General features: G+C 36.8%; 1 protein-coding gene across 35 annotated transcripts in view; it reads left to right on the plus strand.

Annotated features, from left to right (window-relative positions):
- The window catches only part of DTNA (dystrobrevin alpha), a 384739-nt gene that overhangs the window by 182133 nt on the left and 185799 nt on the right, over nt 1-16807 (plus strand). The window lies entirely within an intron of this gene.

Genomic DNA, 16807 nt, shown 5'->3' on the forward strand with positions numbered 1-16807 from the left:
TGTCTGGCCATAAAATGGATGAATAAATATATTTTACATCATCATATGTCGTCACCCTTCTGTGCTAGAAAAGACAAGAGCCTACAGATTGGTGCTTTAATAATATTAGTCTGATATATGCCATTGCCATTTTTAGCAGAATAGAGGGGAATGGAGAAAGAGAGTGGTGGTCGTACTGAGGGTATTGTGTGGCTTTCTACCTCCTCCTAAGTTTAGTTTTCAAAGTGTGGCTTTATTATCTGATTTGAAGAAAGGTGATCTTCAGAAAACCAGCATATACCTATTTCCAATTCCAATAAAATAATGCAGTGGACAGAGCATTGGCCACAGTCTAAATCTAATCTGAAAGGCAGGGATGCTTCCTTAATACTTTTTATTAACTTCAAAATAATGATTAATAATGCTTTCATAAACTTACCGGTGTATAAATTTGGTTTATTGAGATTGGATGTAGAACTCAAATGGTAATTTTATTTATTTACAAGATGTGTGTTGAATGCAGTTCCCAGAATCTAAACTTGGTGCCCATCAAAAATACCAGTAAATCAATTTACCTAGTGTAACAGTTACTCTAGAAGAAAAAAATGAAAATGAAAAACTTATTTTCTTATCCTTTTATTTTCCACTTATGCCCATCTGTACCTGTTGTTACCTTCAGGGCCATTCCTTGCCCTGGCCCACCTCTGTTTTTTCCACGGGGACTGACCCTATGGGCTATATTTTCCAGCCAGAGCCTCCCTTACCTTCCCACTCCTTAGCTCCAGCTTCTTCCCGTTACCTTGAACCCTGAACCCCATGAACTCCACTTCTTCCCTTTTGTCCCTTGAGAATCATGAGTGATAGTGCCTTTGGCTTCCTGAGCCTGCTAATCTTCAATTTGATTCCCTATTCCCAATTTAGCTTTTCAATTCTTTCATCTTTATAACCATTTCCTTGTATTAAAGTCCATTATTGTAAATAATTAGAATGGTTTCTCTTTTCTTGGTTGAATCCTAACTAATCCGTCAAACTTCATTAATTTCTTCCAAAATTATTGGAAGAAAAACAAATATGGATTGCTTGCTTCAAGAAAGCAAATGATTCCTAGGAAATTAAATTAAATGTAAGTGTAAAGTTGGACAGGGTGTTATTTACTTTTAAAATGCTTTACGAAGACATTGAGATATAATATACATACAAAATGATCACAAGTAAGTGTATATCTCAATGAATTTTTACAAAGTGTATACTCCCAATCAGATCAAGAAGTAGATTAACAGTGCCCCCAGAAGTCCTGCTCATATGACCTTCCATAGAGGTCACTCCTTCCACAGAGGAAACCATCGTCATGGCTTAGATGACCATTAACTAATTTTGCCTATTCTAAAACTTCATCTAGTGGAATCATACAGTGTGTTATTTATTTACTTAATTATTTAGTAAAATATATTTTAGAGCAATTTAGGTCACCCCAAAAATTGAGTGGAAAGTACAGAGAGTTTTTATATATCCCCTTACACACACACACCCCCCACACACACTTGGAGCATCCTCCATCAGAGCAGTATATTTGTTACTATCAATGAACCTACATTAATCCATCATCACTTGAAGTCCATAGTTTATATTAGGGTAGATTCTTAGCTTTATACATTATTTGGACTTTGACAAATGCATAAATGACATATATCCACCACTGTGTTAATAGTGGTTTAATCACGAACAAATCTGTGTGTGAGATAGGGATAACATTTCAAATGCTGCTTATTGGGAAATTTTGCTTAGAATTAAAAGTAGGGCATGGTTAAGGACAGGTGCACTTTTAAACTGCTATGTACTCTGTATCATACATATGTATCATATATTCTGTATCATACAGAAGTTTCACTGCCCTAAAAATCCTCTGTGCTCTGCCCATTCATCCCTTCCCCTGATCTCACCCTCATCTTTTACTGGCTCCATAGTTTTATCTTTTCCAAAATGTCCTATAGTTTAAATCATACCCTGTGTAGCCTTTTCAGGTTGGCCTCTTTCACCCGGTAATAAGCATTTAAGTCTCTTCCATGGCTTTTCATGGCTTGGTAGTTCATTTTGTTTCAATGTTGAATAATATTCCACTGCCTGGATGTACCATATTTAATTTACCTATTCACCTATTGGAAGACATTTTTGTTGCTTCCATGTTTTGGAAATTATGAACAAAGGTGCTATAAACATTCTGTGTAGGTTTTTGTGTAGACATAAACTTTCAACTCATTTGGGTAAATATTTAGGTTGATACAAAAGTGATTGCAGTTTTTCCCATTGCTTTTAATTACTTTTGCCATTATTTTAATGGCAAAACCCGCAATTACTTTTGCACTAACCTAATATCAAGGAGTGTGATTGCTGGATCATAGGATACAAATATGTTTAGTTTTGTAAAACTGCCAAACTGTCTTCCAAGGTAATTGTACCATTTTGCATTTCCACCATCAACAAATAAGTGTCCTATTGCTTCATATCCTCTCTCGCATTTGCTGTTGTCAGTGTTTTGGAATTTGGCCATTCTAACAGGTGTATACTTGTGATTGTAATTAGAAGTTTACTGATGATGTTGAACATCTTTCCATAGGCTTACTTTCTATCTCCTCTTTGATGAGGTGACTGTTTAGACTTTTGGTCCACTTTTTAATTGAGTTGTTTGTTTCCTTATTGTTGAGTGTTAAAAGTTCTTTGTATATTTTGGCTAATAATCCTTTATCACACGGGTCTTTTGAAAATATTTTATCTGTGTCTTCTCTTGTGATTCTCTTGAAGGTTTTTTTTAAAAAGAAACAAAAAAAATAAACTTAATAGATTTAAAACCATATCCTCAGCTATACAATATTGTGGCATTAATTTGTTGCTGTTAACAATATCATTGCCAAGTTTCACATTTTGCATATCAAATTAATGGGAAGATTTCAAAATTTTCAGATATATCCCAAATATTTTTATTTTTAAAATATCTTCATTTAACAAACTTCAGTATATACAGTATAAGAACTTCTTAGGACATCAGTATCATTCCAGCATTCACATTTAAATCTAAAGCTTCTGATTTTTACTTCATTATGGTTCTTTTAATCTCCGGTTGAGAGATCTGATCTCTCTATTTTAGTAATGGTTGTTTGCTACTTGAAGATGCCTTATGATCTGAACATTTCAAATTTCCTACAATAAATAAATACTGGAAATATTGGAAAGCAATGTGATCAGGATCCCAGTTTCTGTATTTCTTGATAACTAAACAATTCACTCTGTCTCAACAATTCAATTCACTCTCAAGAGCTTCCTTGGTATTAAAATTGCTTTTCACTTAATCGTTTTGGTACTTCACTTAGTTATTTTAAATGGAAGTGCCTTGCTATTTTCATTTCCTTCTCATTTATTTATGTGGACATGTTCCTTTTCAATCTTTTTTCAGAGGTCATCTCGACTGCTCATCTGTCCATTTTAATGTACTGTGGTTGGACTCTGAAGGACATGGTGTTCCTTCTACCAACAATTTTCATCTATTCAACCAAAGTTAATGTTGAACCTGCAATGCCTAATTTAGAATCCTTTCAGACAATGTGCAAATGCCTTCATGAGCAGAATTTCTAAAACTCCTTTATCATCCTAAAGCTATGAGACACAGGAATAAGGAGCTTTATGATACAGTTTAAGACAGTGAATAACTGATGGTGCCAGTACAAGTCTTCACCTTAGTTTGGTACAGCTCTAAAAATTCTAATCATTAACATTTCTCTCCAGCTTATGGAAATGGGATTTTAGAAAATTATACTTTTTAAAAAGTACCCTTGAGAAGAAAAATGCATCCATTAATTATATATACTACACAACATGTAAATCTAATGAATTAGCAAAGAAGAGACCCCCAAAACAATGGTACAAACATTCAGCTTTGGAAGATTTAGTATACATATGTGAGAGGGACTACTGAAATTATCTCACTGACTTTATGGGTGGGTCAAGGGAAACACCTGAAATCAAAGAGAACTCAGGCTGAACATATCTTAATATCATGTTGGGAGACAGGGGTGGAAAGAGTGGAGGTATTAGTCCTTAAAATAATGAACACCATTGTGATAGGATGTATATATATATATATATATATATATGCAAAATGTGCAGGTTTGTTACATAGGTATACATGTGCCATGGTGGTGTGCTGCACCCATCAACCCATCATCTACATTAAGTATTTCTCCTAATGTCATCCCTCCACTAGCCATCCCACACACCAACAGGCCCTGGTATGTTATATTCTCCTCCCTGTGCCCATATGTTTTCATTGTTCAGCTCCCTCTTATGAGTGAGAACATGCGGTGTTTTGTTTTCTGTTCCTGTGTTAGTTTGCTGAGGATGACGGTTTCCAACTTCATCCATGTCCCTGCAAAGGACATGAACTCATCCTTTGCTGTGGCTGCACAATATTCCATGGCATATATGTACCTCATTTTCTTTATCCAGTCTAATATTGATGGGCATTTGGGTTGGTTTCAAGTCTTTGCTACTGGGAATAGTACTACAATAAATATACATGTGCACATGTTTTTATAGTATAATAATTTATAATCTTTTGGGTATATATCCAGTAATGGGATTGCTGCATCAAATCATATTTCTAGTTCTAGGTCTTTGAGGAATGACTGCGCTGGCTTCCACAATGGTTGAACTAATTTATACTCCCACCAACTGTGTAAAAGTGTTTCTATTTCTCTACATTCTCTCCAGCATCTGTTGTTTCCTGACTTTTTAATGATCGCCATTCTAACTGGCGTGAGATGGCATCTCACTGTCGTTCTGATTTGCATTTCTCTGATGACCAGTGTTCATGAGCATTTTTTCAAGTTTGTTGGCTGCATAAATGTCTTCTTTTAAGAAGTGTTTGTTCAAATCCTTCACCTAGTTTTTGATGGGGTTGTTTGATTTTTCTTGTAAATTTGTTTAAGTTTCTTGTAGATTCTAGATATTAGTTCTTTGGTAGATGGATAGGTTGCAAAATTTTCTCTCATTCTGTACATTGCCTGTTCACTCTGATGATAGCTTTTTTTGCTATGTAGAAGCTCTTTAGTTTAATTAGATTCCGATGGTCAGTTTTGGCTTTTGTTGCCATTGCTTTTGGTGTTTTTTAATCATGAAATCTTTGCCCATGCTGACATATGTCCTAATTGGTATTACCTAGGTTTACTTCTGGGGTTTTCATGGTTTTAGGTCTTACATGTAATTCTGTAATCTATCTTGAGTTAATTTTTGTCTAAGGCATAAGGAAGGGGTCCAGGGTCAGTTTTCTGCATATGGCTAGCTAGTTTTCCCAACACCATTTATTAAAAAGGGAATCCTTTCCCCATTGCTTTTTTTGTCAGGTTTGTCAAAGATCAAATGGTTGTTGACGTGTGGTATTATTTCTGAGGTCTCTGTTTTGTTCCATTGGTCTATATATCTGTTTTGGTGCCAGTACCATGTTGCTTTTGTTCTGTAGCCTAGTAGATAGTTTGAACCCAGAGAGCATGATGCCTCCAGCTTTGTTCTTTTTGGTTAGGATTGTCCTGGCTATACACTCTCTTTTATGGTTCTATGTGAAATTTAAAGTAGATTTTTCTAATTCTGTGAAGAAAGTCAATGGTAGCTTGATGACAATGGCATTGAATCTGTAAATAACTTTGGGCAGTATGGCCATTTTCATGATATTGATTCCTCCTAACCATGAGCATGGAATGTTTTTCCATCTGTTTGTGTCCTCTCTGTTCCTTGAGCAGTGGTTTCTAGTTCTCCTTGAAGAGGTCACATCCCTTGTAAGTTGTATTCCTACATATTTTATTCTCATTGTAGCAATTGTGAATGAGAGCATGCTCATGACTTGGTTCTCTGTTTGCCTATTATTGGTGTATAGGAATGCTTCTGATTTTTGCACATTGATTTTGTATGCTGAGACTTTGCTGAAGTTGCTTTTCAGCGTAAGGATGTTTCGGGCTGAGATGATGGGGTTTTCTAAATATACAATCATGTCATCTGCAAACAGGGACAATTTGACTTCCTCTTTTCCTATTTGAATACGCTTTATTTCTTTCTCTTGCCTGATTGCTGAGTGCAGAACTTTCAATATTCTGTTGAATAGGAGTGGTGAGAGAGGGCATTCTTGTCTTCTGCCAGTTTTCAAAGGGAATGCTTTCAGCTTTTTCCCATTCAGTATGATATTGGCTGTGAGTCTGTCATAAATAGTTCTTATTATTTTGAGATATGTTCCATCAATACCTAGTTTATTGACTTTTTAGCATGAAGGGGTGTTGAATTTTATCGAGAGCCTTTTTTGCATCTATTGAGATAATCATGTGGTTTTTGTTGTTGGTTCTGTTTATGTGACGGATTATTTATTGATTTGTATATGTTGAACCAACTCTGCATTTAAGGGATAAAGCCAGCTTGATTGTGGTGGATAGGCTTTTTAACATGCTGCTGGATTTGGTTTGCCAGTATTTTATTTAGGATTTTCATATCAATGTTCATCAGGGATACTGGCCTGAAATTTTCTTTTTTGTTGTTGTTGTGTCTTTGCTGGGTATCAGGATGATGCTGGCCTCATAAAATGAGTTAGGGAAGGGTCCTTCTTTTTTATGGTTTGGAATCATTTCAGAAGGAATGGTACCTGCTCCTCTTTGTACCACTGGTGGAATTTAGCTGTGAGTCCTTCTGGTCCGGGTCCTGGGCTTTTTTTTTTAATTGGTTTTTTTTTAGATTACTGACTCAATTTCAGAATTTGTAATTGGTCTGTTCAGGGATTTTACTTCTTCCTAGTTTAGTCTTGGGAGGGTGTATATGTCCCAGAATGTATCCATTTCTTCTAGATTTTCTAGTTTATTTCCATAGAGGTGTTTATAGTCTTCTCTGATGGTAGTGTGTATTTCTGTGGGATCCGTGGTGATCTCTTCTTTATCATCTTTTATTATGTCTGTTTGATTCTTCTCTATTTTCTTCTTTATTAGTCTGGCTAGCAGTCTATCTGTTTTGTTGATCTTTTCAAAAAAACAGTTTCTGGATTCACTGATTTTTTTGGGAAGGATTTTTCATGTCTCTACTCCTTCATTTCTGCTCTGATCTTAGTTATTTCTTGTCTCTGCAAGTTTTGAATTTGTTTGCTCTTGCTTCTTTGGTTCTTTTAATTGTGATGTTAGGGTGTCAGTTTTAGATCTTTCCCACTTTCTCCTGTGGTCACTTAGTGCTGTAAATTTTCCTCTACACACTGCTTTAAATGTGTCCCAGAGATTCTGGTACATTGTGTCTTTGTTCTCATTGGTTTCAAAGAACTTATTTATTTCTGCCTTAATTTTGTCATTTACCATGTAGTCATTCATAAGTAGGTTGTTCAGTTTCCATGTAGCTGTGCAGTTTTGAGTGAGTTTCTTAATCCTGAGTTCTAATTTGATTGCACTGAGGTCTGAGAGACTGTTACGATTTCTGTTCTTTTGCATTTGATGAGGAGTGTTTTACTTACAATTACGTGGTCAATTTTAGAATAAGTGCTCAATGGTGCTGAGAAGAATATATTCTGTGAATTTGGGGTGGAGAGTTCTGTAGATGTCTATTAGGTCTGCTTGGTCCAGAGCTGAGTTCAAGTCCTGAATATCCTTTTTAGTTTTCTGTCTCATTGATGTGTCTAATATTGACAGTGGGGTGTTAAAGTCTCCCACTATTATTGTGTGGGAGTCTTAAGTGTCTTTGTAGGTCTCTAAGAACTTGCTTTATGATTCTGGGTGCCGCTGTATTAGGTGCATATATATTTAGCATAGTTAGCTCTTCTTGTTGCATTGATCCCTTTACCATTATGTAATGCCCTTCTTTGTCTTTTTTATCTTTGTTGGTTTAAAGTCTGTTTTATCAGTAACTAGCACTGTTTTATTAGTGCTTTTTAAATATTTTTTCTTTCCATTTGCTTGGTAAATCTTCCTCCATCCTTTTATTTTGAACTTATGTGTGTCTTTCCACATGAGATGGATCTCTTGAATAGAGCACACCAATGGGTCTTGAATCTTTATCCAATTTGCCAGTCTGTGCCTTTTAATTGGGGCATTTAGCCCATTTACATTTAAGGTTAATGTTGTTATGTGTGATTTTGCTCCTATCATTATGATGCTAGCTGGTTATTTTGCCCGTTAGTTGATGCAGTTTTTCATAGTGTTGATGGTCTTTACATTTTGGTTTGTTACTACAGTGATCGGTACCAGTTTTTCCTTTCCATATTTAGTGCTTCCTTCAGCAGCTCTTGTAAGACAGGCCTGGTGGTGACAAAATCCCTCAGTATTTGCCTGTCTGTAAAAGAATTTATTTCTGTTCAATTTATGAAGCTTAGTTTGGGCTGATATGAAATTCTGGTTTGAAAATACTTTTCTTTAAGAATGTTGAATATTGGTCCCCACTCTCTTCTAGCTTATAAGCTTTCTGCAGAGAGATCTGCTGTTAATCTCATAGGCTTCCCTTTGTGGGTAAAGTGACCTTTCTCTCTGGCTGTCCTTAACATTTTATCCTTCATTTCAACCTTGGTGAATCTGACGTATATGTATTTTGGGGTTTCTTTTCTCGAGGAGTATCTTTGTGATGTTCCCTTTATTTCCTGAATTTGAATGGTAGCCTGCCTTGATAGGTTGGGAGAGTTCTCCTGGATAATATTCTGAAGTGTATTTTCCAACTTGGTTCCATTCTCCCTGTTACTTTTGGGTACACAAGTCAACATAGGTTTGGTCTTTTCACCTAGTGAAAAGGGGTCAGGGAACTCCCTCCCCTAGCAAAGACTGGCGGAAAGCATAGTATCTGTGTTGAATAGCACCGTCCCTCATGGCTTTCCTTAGCTAGGAGGGAGAGTCCCCTAACCCCTTGTACTTCCTGGGTGAGGCAACACCCCACCCTGCTTCTGCTTGCCCTCTTTGGGCTGCACCCACTGTCTAACCAGTACCAATTGAGATGAACTGGGTACCTCAATAGGAAATGCAGAAATCACCCACCTTCTGTGTTGGTCTCACTGGAAGCTGCAGACTGGAGCTGTTCCTAATCAGCCATTTTGCTGTGATGGGAAATTTTAAATAACTTGTTCCCAAGTAGTTCAGGCAGGTGCTTTTAAGGATGATGTAATCTCAAGTACTTCTGTTGAACCACAGATTATGATGTGAGAAAGCCCAAATTAAATCATCTTTTATCCATCTTTGTATCCCTGGAAACTAGCACAGTGCTTGGCACACTGTTAATACTTTCTAAATAAATGGCTGGTGAATAAAGGCAAAGGCACAAAGAAATGCTGACTAATGCTTACTGAGTGTTTATTTTATGTAAGAAATTGTTCTATATTCTCCCTTTTATGCCTAAACAACCCTATGACATAGGCACTATTATTATCTCCTTTTTTAAGGATTAGGAAACTCAGGTCCACAGAAGTTAAATAACCTGCCTGAGGTTAAATAAGTTGAGGGTCAAAATTCAAATCCAGACAGCCTGGCTTCAGAGCCTGAGCTTCTAATTATGATGATCCACTGCCTCTTAGGTAAAATAATCACCAAGTGATTTTAAAACTCAGAAGCAACATTTTGTGTTATTTAAAAAGTTCTGTCACTTCAGTGTATACCTATAATAACAGGCCTTTCTAATTTATGTTCTGATCTCATCACTTCCATTCTTCAGTGATTTGTTCTATTACAAATATCCCATTGCTGCTTCAACAAGACTTGCTTAAGGATATGTATGTAATCTTGAGAAAATTACTTAACCTCTCTTAGCATCAGTTGACCAACCTGAAAATATAAGCCTATTTTATCTCAAGGACTAGGAAACAATACCTATTAAACAAAGCACAATGGAGTCCCTGATACATTGCATGTGGTAAACATGCAGTTGAAAGTATCATCTAAGTATTCTCATCCACTTTGGTTTCATAGCCAGCACTGACTGCCTCATCTGAACAAAATCTGTGTGCTGTATTCCTTAGCATGTCATAATACTGGTACAATGGACCTCTTGGGTCTCACTGCCTACCTTTGCTCCCCATCAACTGGTATTTGCTAATATAGGGATGTTTTACCTTTCCCAAGTCATGCTCTTTGTTCCTTTACTTTTGCACATTCTAATTCTTCTGCCTAGACGCCCCTCCCATCCACAGCCCTCCCTAAATCCCCCTCACCCACATGCACTCATGTACTCTTACGTGACTTGCAATATGGTAGTCATCTTTCAAGATCCATCACAGCTGTTGTTGTTACACTTTCACTAAAGTTATTGATGAACTTCTCATGGATCATAGTTCTGTGTCCTATCTATGAATGCACATAGTTTTTCGAGGTATTTTTTGGAGATCAGCACCTAATGTAGACAACAGAAAGAAAATCAACCTTCATTATCACTCACAGCACCATGTTTTAACTTCTCATGTTATTTTTCTCTCTTTCTTCTGAATTTTTCATCAAAGACAGATGCCAAGTCTCTTCTCCTCTTTGAAGTTCCTATACCAAGTTCAGAAGTAGTCTTCCTTTCCAGTTTTGAATGACGTATGGAGGATCATATTTTGAGATATATTTGAGGGCTTTTAATGTAGTTAAGATCATAATACTTTATCAGCCATTAGAAGTAAAACAAGAGCTCCCTTCAAGGAAGGAAACCTCCCAGAGAGATCTGTGGTACTCTGTGCCAAGCACCAAAGCAGACGCTCCATGATTATCTTATTTAATCTTCATAATAACCCTGTAAATTAGCTATTATTATCCTTGTTATTCAGAGAAAAAAAACTAGGGCTCCAACAGTTTAGCTAACTTGCCAATGTTGTATTTCTGGTAAGTGGCAGAATGAGAATACTAGATCTTTCCACTGCCACAAACCGTCACTCTTAAAAGAGCTTTCCAATTTAATCCTATAAGAAGAATGTGTATGTTAGATAGTGTTAAAAATTTTCCATTTGAAACATTTCCTGAGGAGTAAGCTATTTATAACTGCACAGATCTTTCCTCATTGACAAACAAGTTTATGTTTAGGTTGATGCTAAAATTGGCATTATTTCTGTTCAACAAAGGTTTAAAAGATAAAGCACCTTGTGTTTCTGCAACCTACTTATATACAAAATCTCCTTTATTGAAGTGCACATAAGTCTGGAAATGATGGTATCTAAAGCTGTAGACTGATAGACTTTTAGTGCTAAATGTTATCTAGAATTACCACTGGAGGTGGAGTTTCTTTAAGGAAAGAGTTTCTGTCTCTCTTCCTTTTTTCTCCTTAAGACCATTTATGAAATAAATATTTATGACTAGTTATAAAAGGATTTGTTTAGAATGCAAAAAAAAATGTTTTTCCTAGACATAGTGATACTGTTAACACTTCTTAAAGAAGTACATAAGCATGTTCTGAAATTTTTGCATAAGAACAATTATATGAATAAACTCAATATTAAATTTAATTGCAAAAATCAGCATCTATAGAGAAGGAGTTCTTCCTTTTTTGAAAAATCTTAAGGATGCATAGACAGCACTTATATGTATAATGATCATTCATTCATTTTTTAAACATATATTGCACATCTCCTATGTTCCCTGGCTCTATGTTAGGCACCTGGGAGTCTGAGATAAAATATAATTATTTAAAGTAATATCCTCGTTATATTTGCGTAGATTATATCATAGAATCATAGAATATCATAGAATTGAAGCACTCAGAAAGGATATTTCAGATCATGTGGCCCAGACCTCCTAATTTTGGTTTTGAGGAAATTAAAGACCAGAGAGCTTAAGTACTACCCCAATAATTAGCAGAAAAGCCACAGCTCAGACATTTCTGAGTCTCCTACTACCCAACTCCTCTCTACTGTATAAAACTTGCCAATATTTCTATATGCTTGAATATATTTTCTCCCAAGAGATGATTCCAAGTCTAAGGAGAAAAGACTGAGATAATAAAGTTGTTTTTGCTTTAAATATAATACATAGAAGTAGATTAATGATACATCAAGTATTTATTAAGAATTAACTAAATATCAGGAACTTTTTAAGGAGCTGTACATATGTCTGAGAAAAACAGACCATGCTTACCATAGTGTGGGGGGTGTGTGTGTGTGTGTGCATGTGCACGTGCACATGTGTATATCAAACCCTAGCCTAAAGGCACTAAACTGCCCTTTAATCAGAATATTAAAATAGCCCAGGCAATGGCAGGCATAAAGTAATGCTCAAAAATGGCAACTAAAGTGATTATAACATATCTATATTTATTTCTTTTAAAAAATATAAAACAATATAATCCATAAGCACCTTATATATTACACTGAAAAGATACAGGTATATGTCTTTGGTCTACTACTGTTACATGAATAACTTGTTTTATGACTGTTTCCTATTAAACATTTCAGAAGTGGAAAATAATTTTTTAAAATCTCAGTATGTATCCACACTGCTATATCTCTTTAAGATAAACACACAGTATTTTAGAAAAAAATGAGAATTCTGTTCACATTCCCAGCTTCTGTTCCTGACGTTATCTTTTGTTTGTTAATTGCCCCTTTACATCCCTAGAAGAGCTTTGCAGGATACTGTTTACCTTTTCATAAGTATGATTTTTAAAACTATGTTATCACAAGATGGATGGAGCAGAGTTTTTCCATCAAAAACTGGAACTCTGATGGGTTTACAAAAGTTAATAATAATGTGTTTTAATATTAGTGCATTCTTAGTAATGACAATTTACTATTTGAGCTTGTATTTTAGCCATCAAATGATTTTTGTCACTTTCAAAATGTGAATGTTAAGTCTGTACAGAGTTTATTTCAGCAAAATCTTAAACTGTACATTTAATAGTTTTAAATTAGCAAAGCAGATAAATAATGTAGCTCTAAATTTTGTCTGTTTCTCACAATTCTGTAACTATAGGCTAGAAATTTTACTGCACTTGTGTCTGTGTATAATATGCCTTCAGACTCAGGTAAATACTTCACTATTTTTACTTCCAATCCTAGTTGGACAAATAAGGTGGCTGTCTTTTGTTTTTTATGAATGGGTTTTTATTATTTTATCATGTCTCCCTAATGTATATAAACAGCTCTAGTATCACATGATTTCCCTTCTGAAGTTGAATTTCTTCCCAGGGTAGTAGCATCCACAAAGCATATATTTAGCAGCAAAATAGCACTAGTACATTACAGATAAGTTTACATTCTTCCCATGCAGCCACAGCAAATGAGCTTCTCATCCCTCAGTTAAACAGGTCCTGGTTTTATCCTGAAGCAGATTTAGCCTCCCTCAGTTCCTATTCCTCTTGTGTGGTCAAGGGTGCCACCATGAGTAAATCAGAGCATGCCACCACCTGAGTCCCTGGCGTATTCTCACAGCACTTGGAGTTCTCCTTTGGCAGAAAACATTTGCAGACATTCAGTACAATGGTAAAATCACTCTACTATATCAACCTTCCCATTCTCTCCTGGATTCTCCCTTCCTACAGTGCTAGAAGTGAAAGGACCTAAGTAGCAGGACTTGAAAATGCCCCCAAAACTCAGTTCTTAACAGTAATTCTTCCATCTGATAATTATACCTTTGAAATTTCCCACATCATCCAGCCCTGGGGCCGTTGTGTGTAAATTTATAACCACAAGCATGAAGGATTTCAGTAAAATAGTATTAATCCACCTCCTGAATCCACCTCTTCCCTATTTTGTCTTACCTAATAACAAAGGTAATAGTCTAGCTCAGCTCATGATTGCCTTCTCATTAAAATATTCAGATCTTTTTCATTCTCATACTTGGAGTTCGTGTGTAATGTATACAACCTTAATAATCTGTGGTTACCTAGTAACCAGTGGAGGCGCTAACCAGTGGAGACAGGTCAGAGAGTCTGAAGAACGTAAATGAATAACTGAAACGTTGACATTAGTTTCGGCTGGGTGACCTAAGCCTTAATTCTGCATTAGCCATCTCAGATATTTCTAATGGGCTGGTGAAACAATGGCTTTCTCAGAAGTAGCTCATTAAATAATAAAAACAAGAATTAGCATTTAACATAATTTTCTTCTCTCTGGTCTGATAGGAGTTTGGAGAATGACCACAGAAACAACAGGACTAGATCCTAATGCCTTTGAAATACTTTTTACAGAATACAGAATGAAATGTCTGCAAGGACTCAACACTCTCAAATAGCTTTTTCCATGTGCTCCTGATTCTGTTTGCTCAGTTTCATTAGGAAAATATTTTAGCATTTACCCATTCTCTAATAGTATTATCTTTTTTAAGTTGAGTGGTTAAGGATTCTGAAACATTTTCCCCTACTTTCAAAGGCTGTTTCTTTAAAAAGCAACGTAGAAGCAAAGAGAAAAGTAGTTAGAATAAGTACACTGATGGCAGGATGGTAAAATCAACCCATAACGTAAATAATGCCTGATACCTTCTGAAGAAAACACACCCACAGCTTGAAGCACACCCAGTGCTGTTCCTTCTAACTGCGATATTTGGCCATATGCTGGAACTTTCAAGGCCCCAGGATAGATATCCCCATCTTAAAGTGTATTACATTTTAAAGAGAAAAGAATACATTTTTATGAAAACAATAAGAAATACATGTAGGCTTGAAAGCAAAATTAGCATTAGATTTTAAGGGGAAAAATAAGATAAAGGAATGGCAGCTTTGGAAAGAAATTGTCACCAGACCCCACCTCATGTACTGCCATTTCTTCACCTTCTCGGCCCATCAGGTGGGAAATTTGAAGAAGTAGAGTTGTACAAGGTAGACATTTCACTGTTTGGATAGAAGGAGGATATTTTTTATTTAAATGAGAAAAAACGTTGCCACTCATAACAAAATAATTTGTGTGGACTCCGCCCTACATATAGCCAGGACAGAAAATTATCAACCACTAGTTCTTGAGAGCCATTCAGAGACCTGGCCACTTTACGCTAAAGCAGTGGTTCTCGACCAGAGGCAGCTTAGCTGCCCAGGGAACATTTAGCAATATCTGTAGGTGTTTTTGATGGTTATGCCTAGGAGTGGAGGTGATACTAGCATCTAGTGGTTCTAGTCCAGGGAGGCTGCTAACAACCTACGATGCTCAAGACAGTCCCCAAAAGTAAAGAATGATCTGGCCCAATGTATCAATAGGGCTGAGGCTGAGAAATTTTTCTAAAATTGCTAAGAGCTAAAGTAACTCTGTGCCAAGCTCAATATGTGGTATTTTTTATTTATTACCATCAAATCCCTACCACCATTACAATTTCAGTGGAGGCTTAGAAGCATAACTTGCTCAAGGACAGGTAGTAAGCAAATAGTGAACCCAGAATTCAAAAGCAGATCAGACACCACAAGCCAGCTCCTGTGAGGTCACTGTGCTCCTTTCTTCAAAAATGCCCACAATAAGTGCCTTCTGTGCTTCTGAAACTCTTTTGTCTCCACAGGGCCCCTATTCAAACACATGTATGTTATTTAAGTTGGCTGACAAGATAGTTAAACATGGCCCATGATTCCATTTCCCAGAGTAAATTTACTGGGTTCTAGCGACCTGGACTAGAGAAGAGATATTTTTAGAAGGGGAGAAAAAAGGTCCCTGAAAAGAGAAATTTTGTTTTAAAAATGTCCCTCCTTGATGGGTAAGAAGGGATTCCAGGACAGGGCTTCGAGTGCAGAAAAGGCCTAATTGTGCACCAGGGATTTGATTGTATGAAATAAAGCGAGGCTGTGGTAGGAAGTATTGCAGGAGGATGCAACAACTTCCTTGTCCTAAAGGAGAGGACAGACCAACTCTTCCTGCTAGAGGAGCCCACCGGCCCACTTGTGGCCTGCCCCTGAGAGAATCTGAGCTTTTGGAAGAGCAAAGAAGGCAGTCAGGCGTGGGCATGGAAGAAGCCCAGGAAGTGTTGGTCATCACAACAGGAAGCTGACAATCCACTTTAGCCAACACTTGCAGAAAAAGGACTTCATCACCTTCACCATGTGGGAAAAAAAATAACATTATTTTCAGAGAATGGTTTTGTTTCTTGACTCATCATTCCCTTGACCCACTCCTTCACATGATGCGTCATCTGCTTTTCAGTCCTCCTGCTGGTGGCCAGCTGGGCTCTATTACCTTTTCGGGCTCATGTTGTGCCTTGACTCTTTATTCAGCCTGTGCCCAGACATACAGAACCATTTGTCATTCCCCTGATGTGTCAGCATTGCCCTCTCACTCTGTAGAGTCTTTTGTGAGTGAAGAGACCTTTCCCAGAAACTCCCTGTATTAGTTTCCTAGAGTTGCTGTCACAAATTACCACAAAGTTTAGAGGCTTTAAACAGTAGAAATTTATTCTCTCGTATCTATAAAGGCAAAAAGTCTGAAATTGAGGTGCTGGCAGGGCCATTCTTTCTGTCAAGTGTCTACAGAAGAATCCCATCTTGCCTCTTCCTAGCTTCTGCGGGCTCCAGCAGTCCTGGCATTCCTTGGCTTGCAGCTGCATCACTGCAATCCCTGCTTCAGTCTTCACATGGCTTCTCCTGTTACTATGTCTCTTTTTATATTCTTCCCTCTTTGTATACAGATAGTAATTGTATTAGTCAAGGTTCTGTAAAGAGACACAACTAATAGGATAGATGTATATGTAAAGGAGAGTTTATTAAGGAGTACTGACTCACATAATCACAAGGTGAGGTCCCACAATAGGCCATCTGCAAGATGAGGAGCAAGGAACAAAGCTGAAGAACTTGGAGTCTGATGATGGAAGGCAGGAAGAATCTAGCATGGGAGAAAGATGTAGGCCAGAATACTAAACCAGTCTAGTCTTTCCACGTTCTTCTGCCTGCTTTTATTCTGGCTGTGCTAGTACCTGAG

The sequence above is a fragment of the Callithrix jacchus genome, chromosome 13 (genome assembly GCF_049354715.1).
Source record: "Callithrix jacchus isolate 240 chromosome 13, calJac240_pri, whole genome shotgun sequence".
Classification (NCBI taxonomy): domain Eukaryota; kingdom Metazoa; phylum Chordata; class Mammalia; order Primates; family Cebidae; genus Callithrix; species Callithrix jacchus.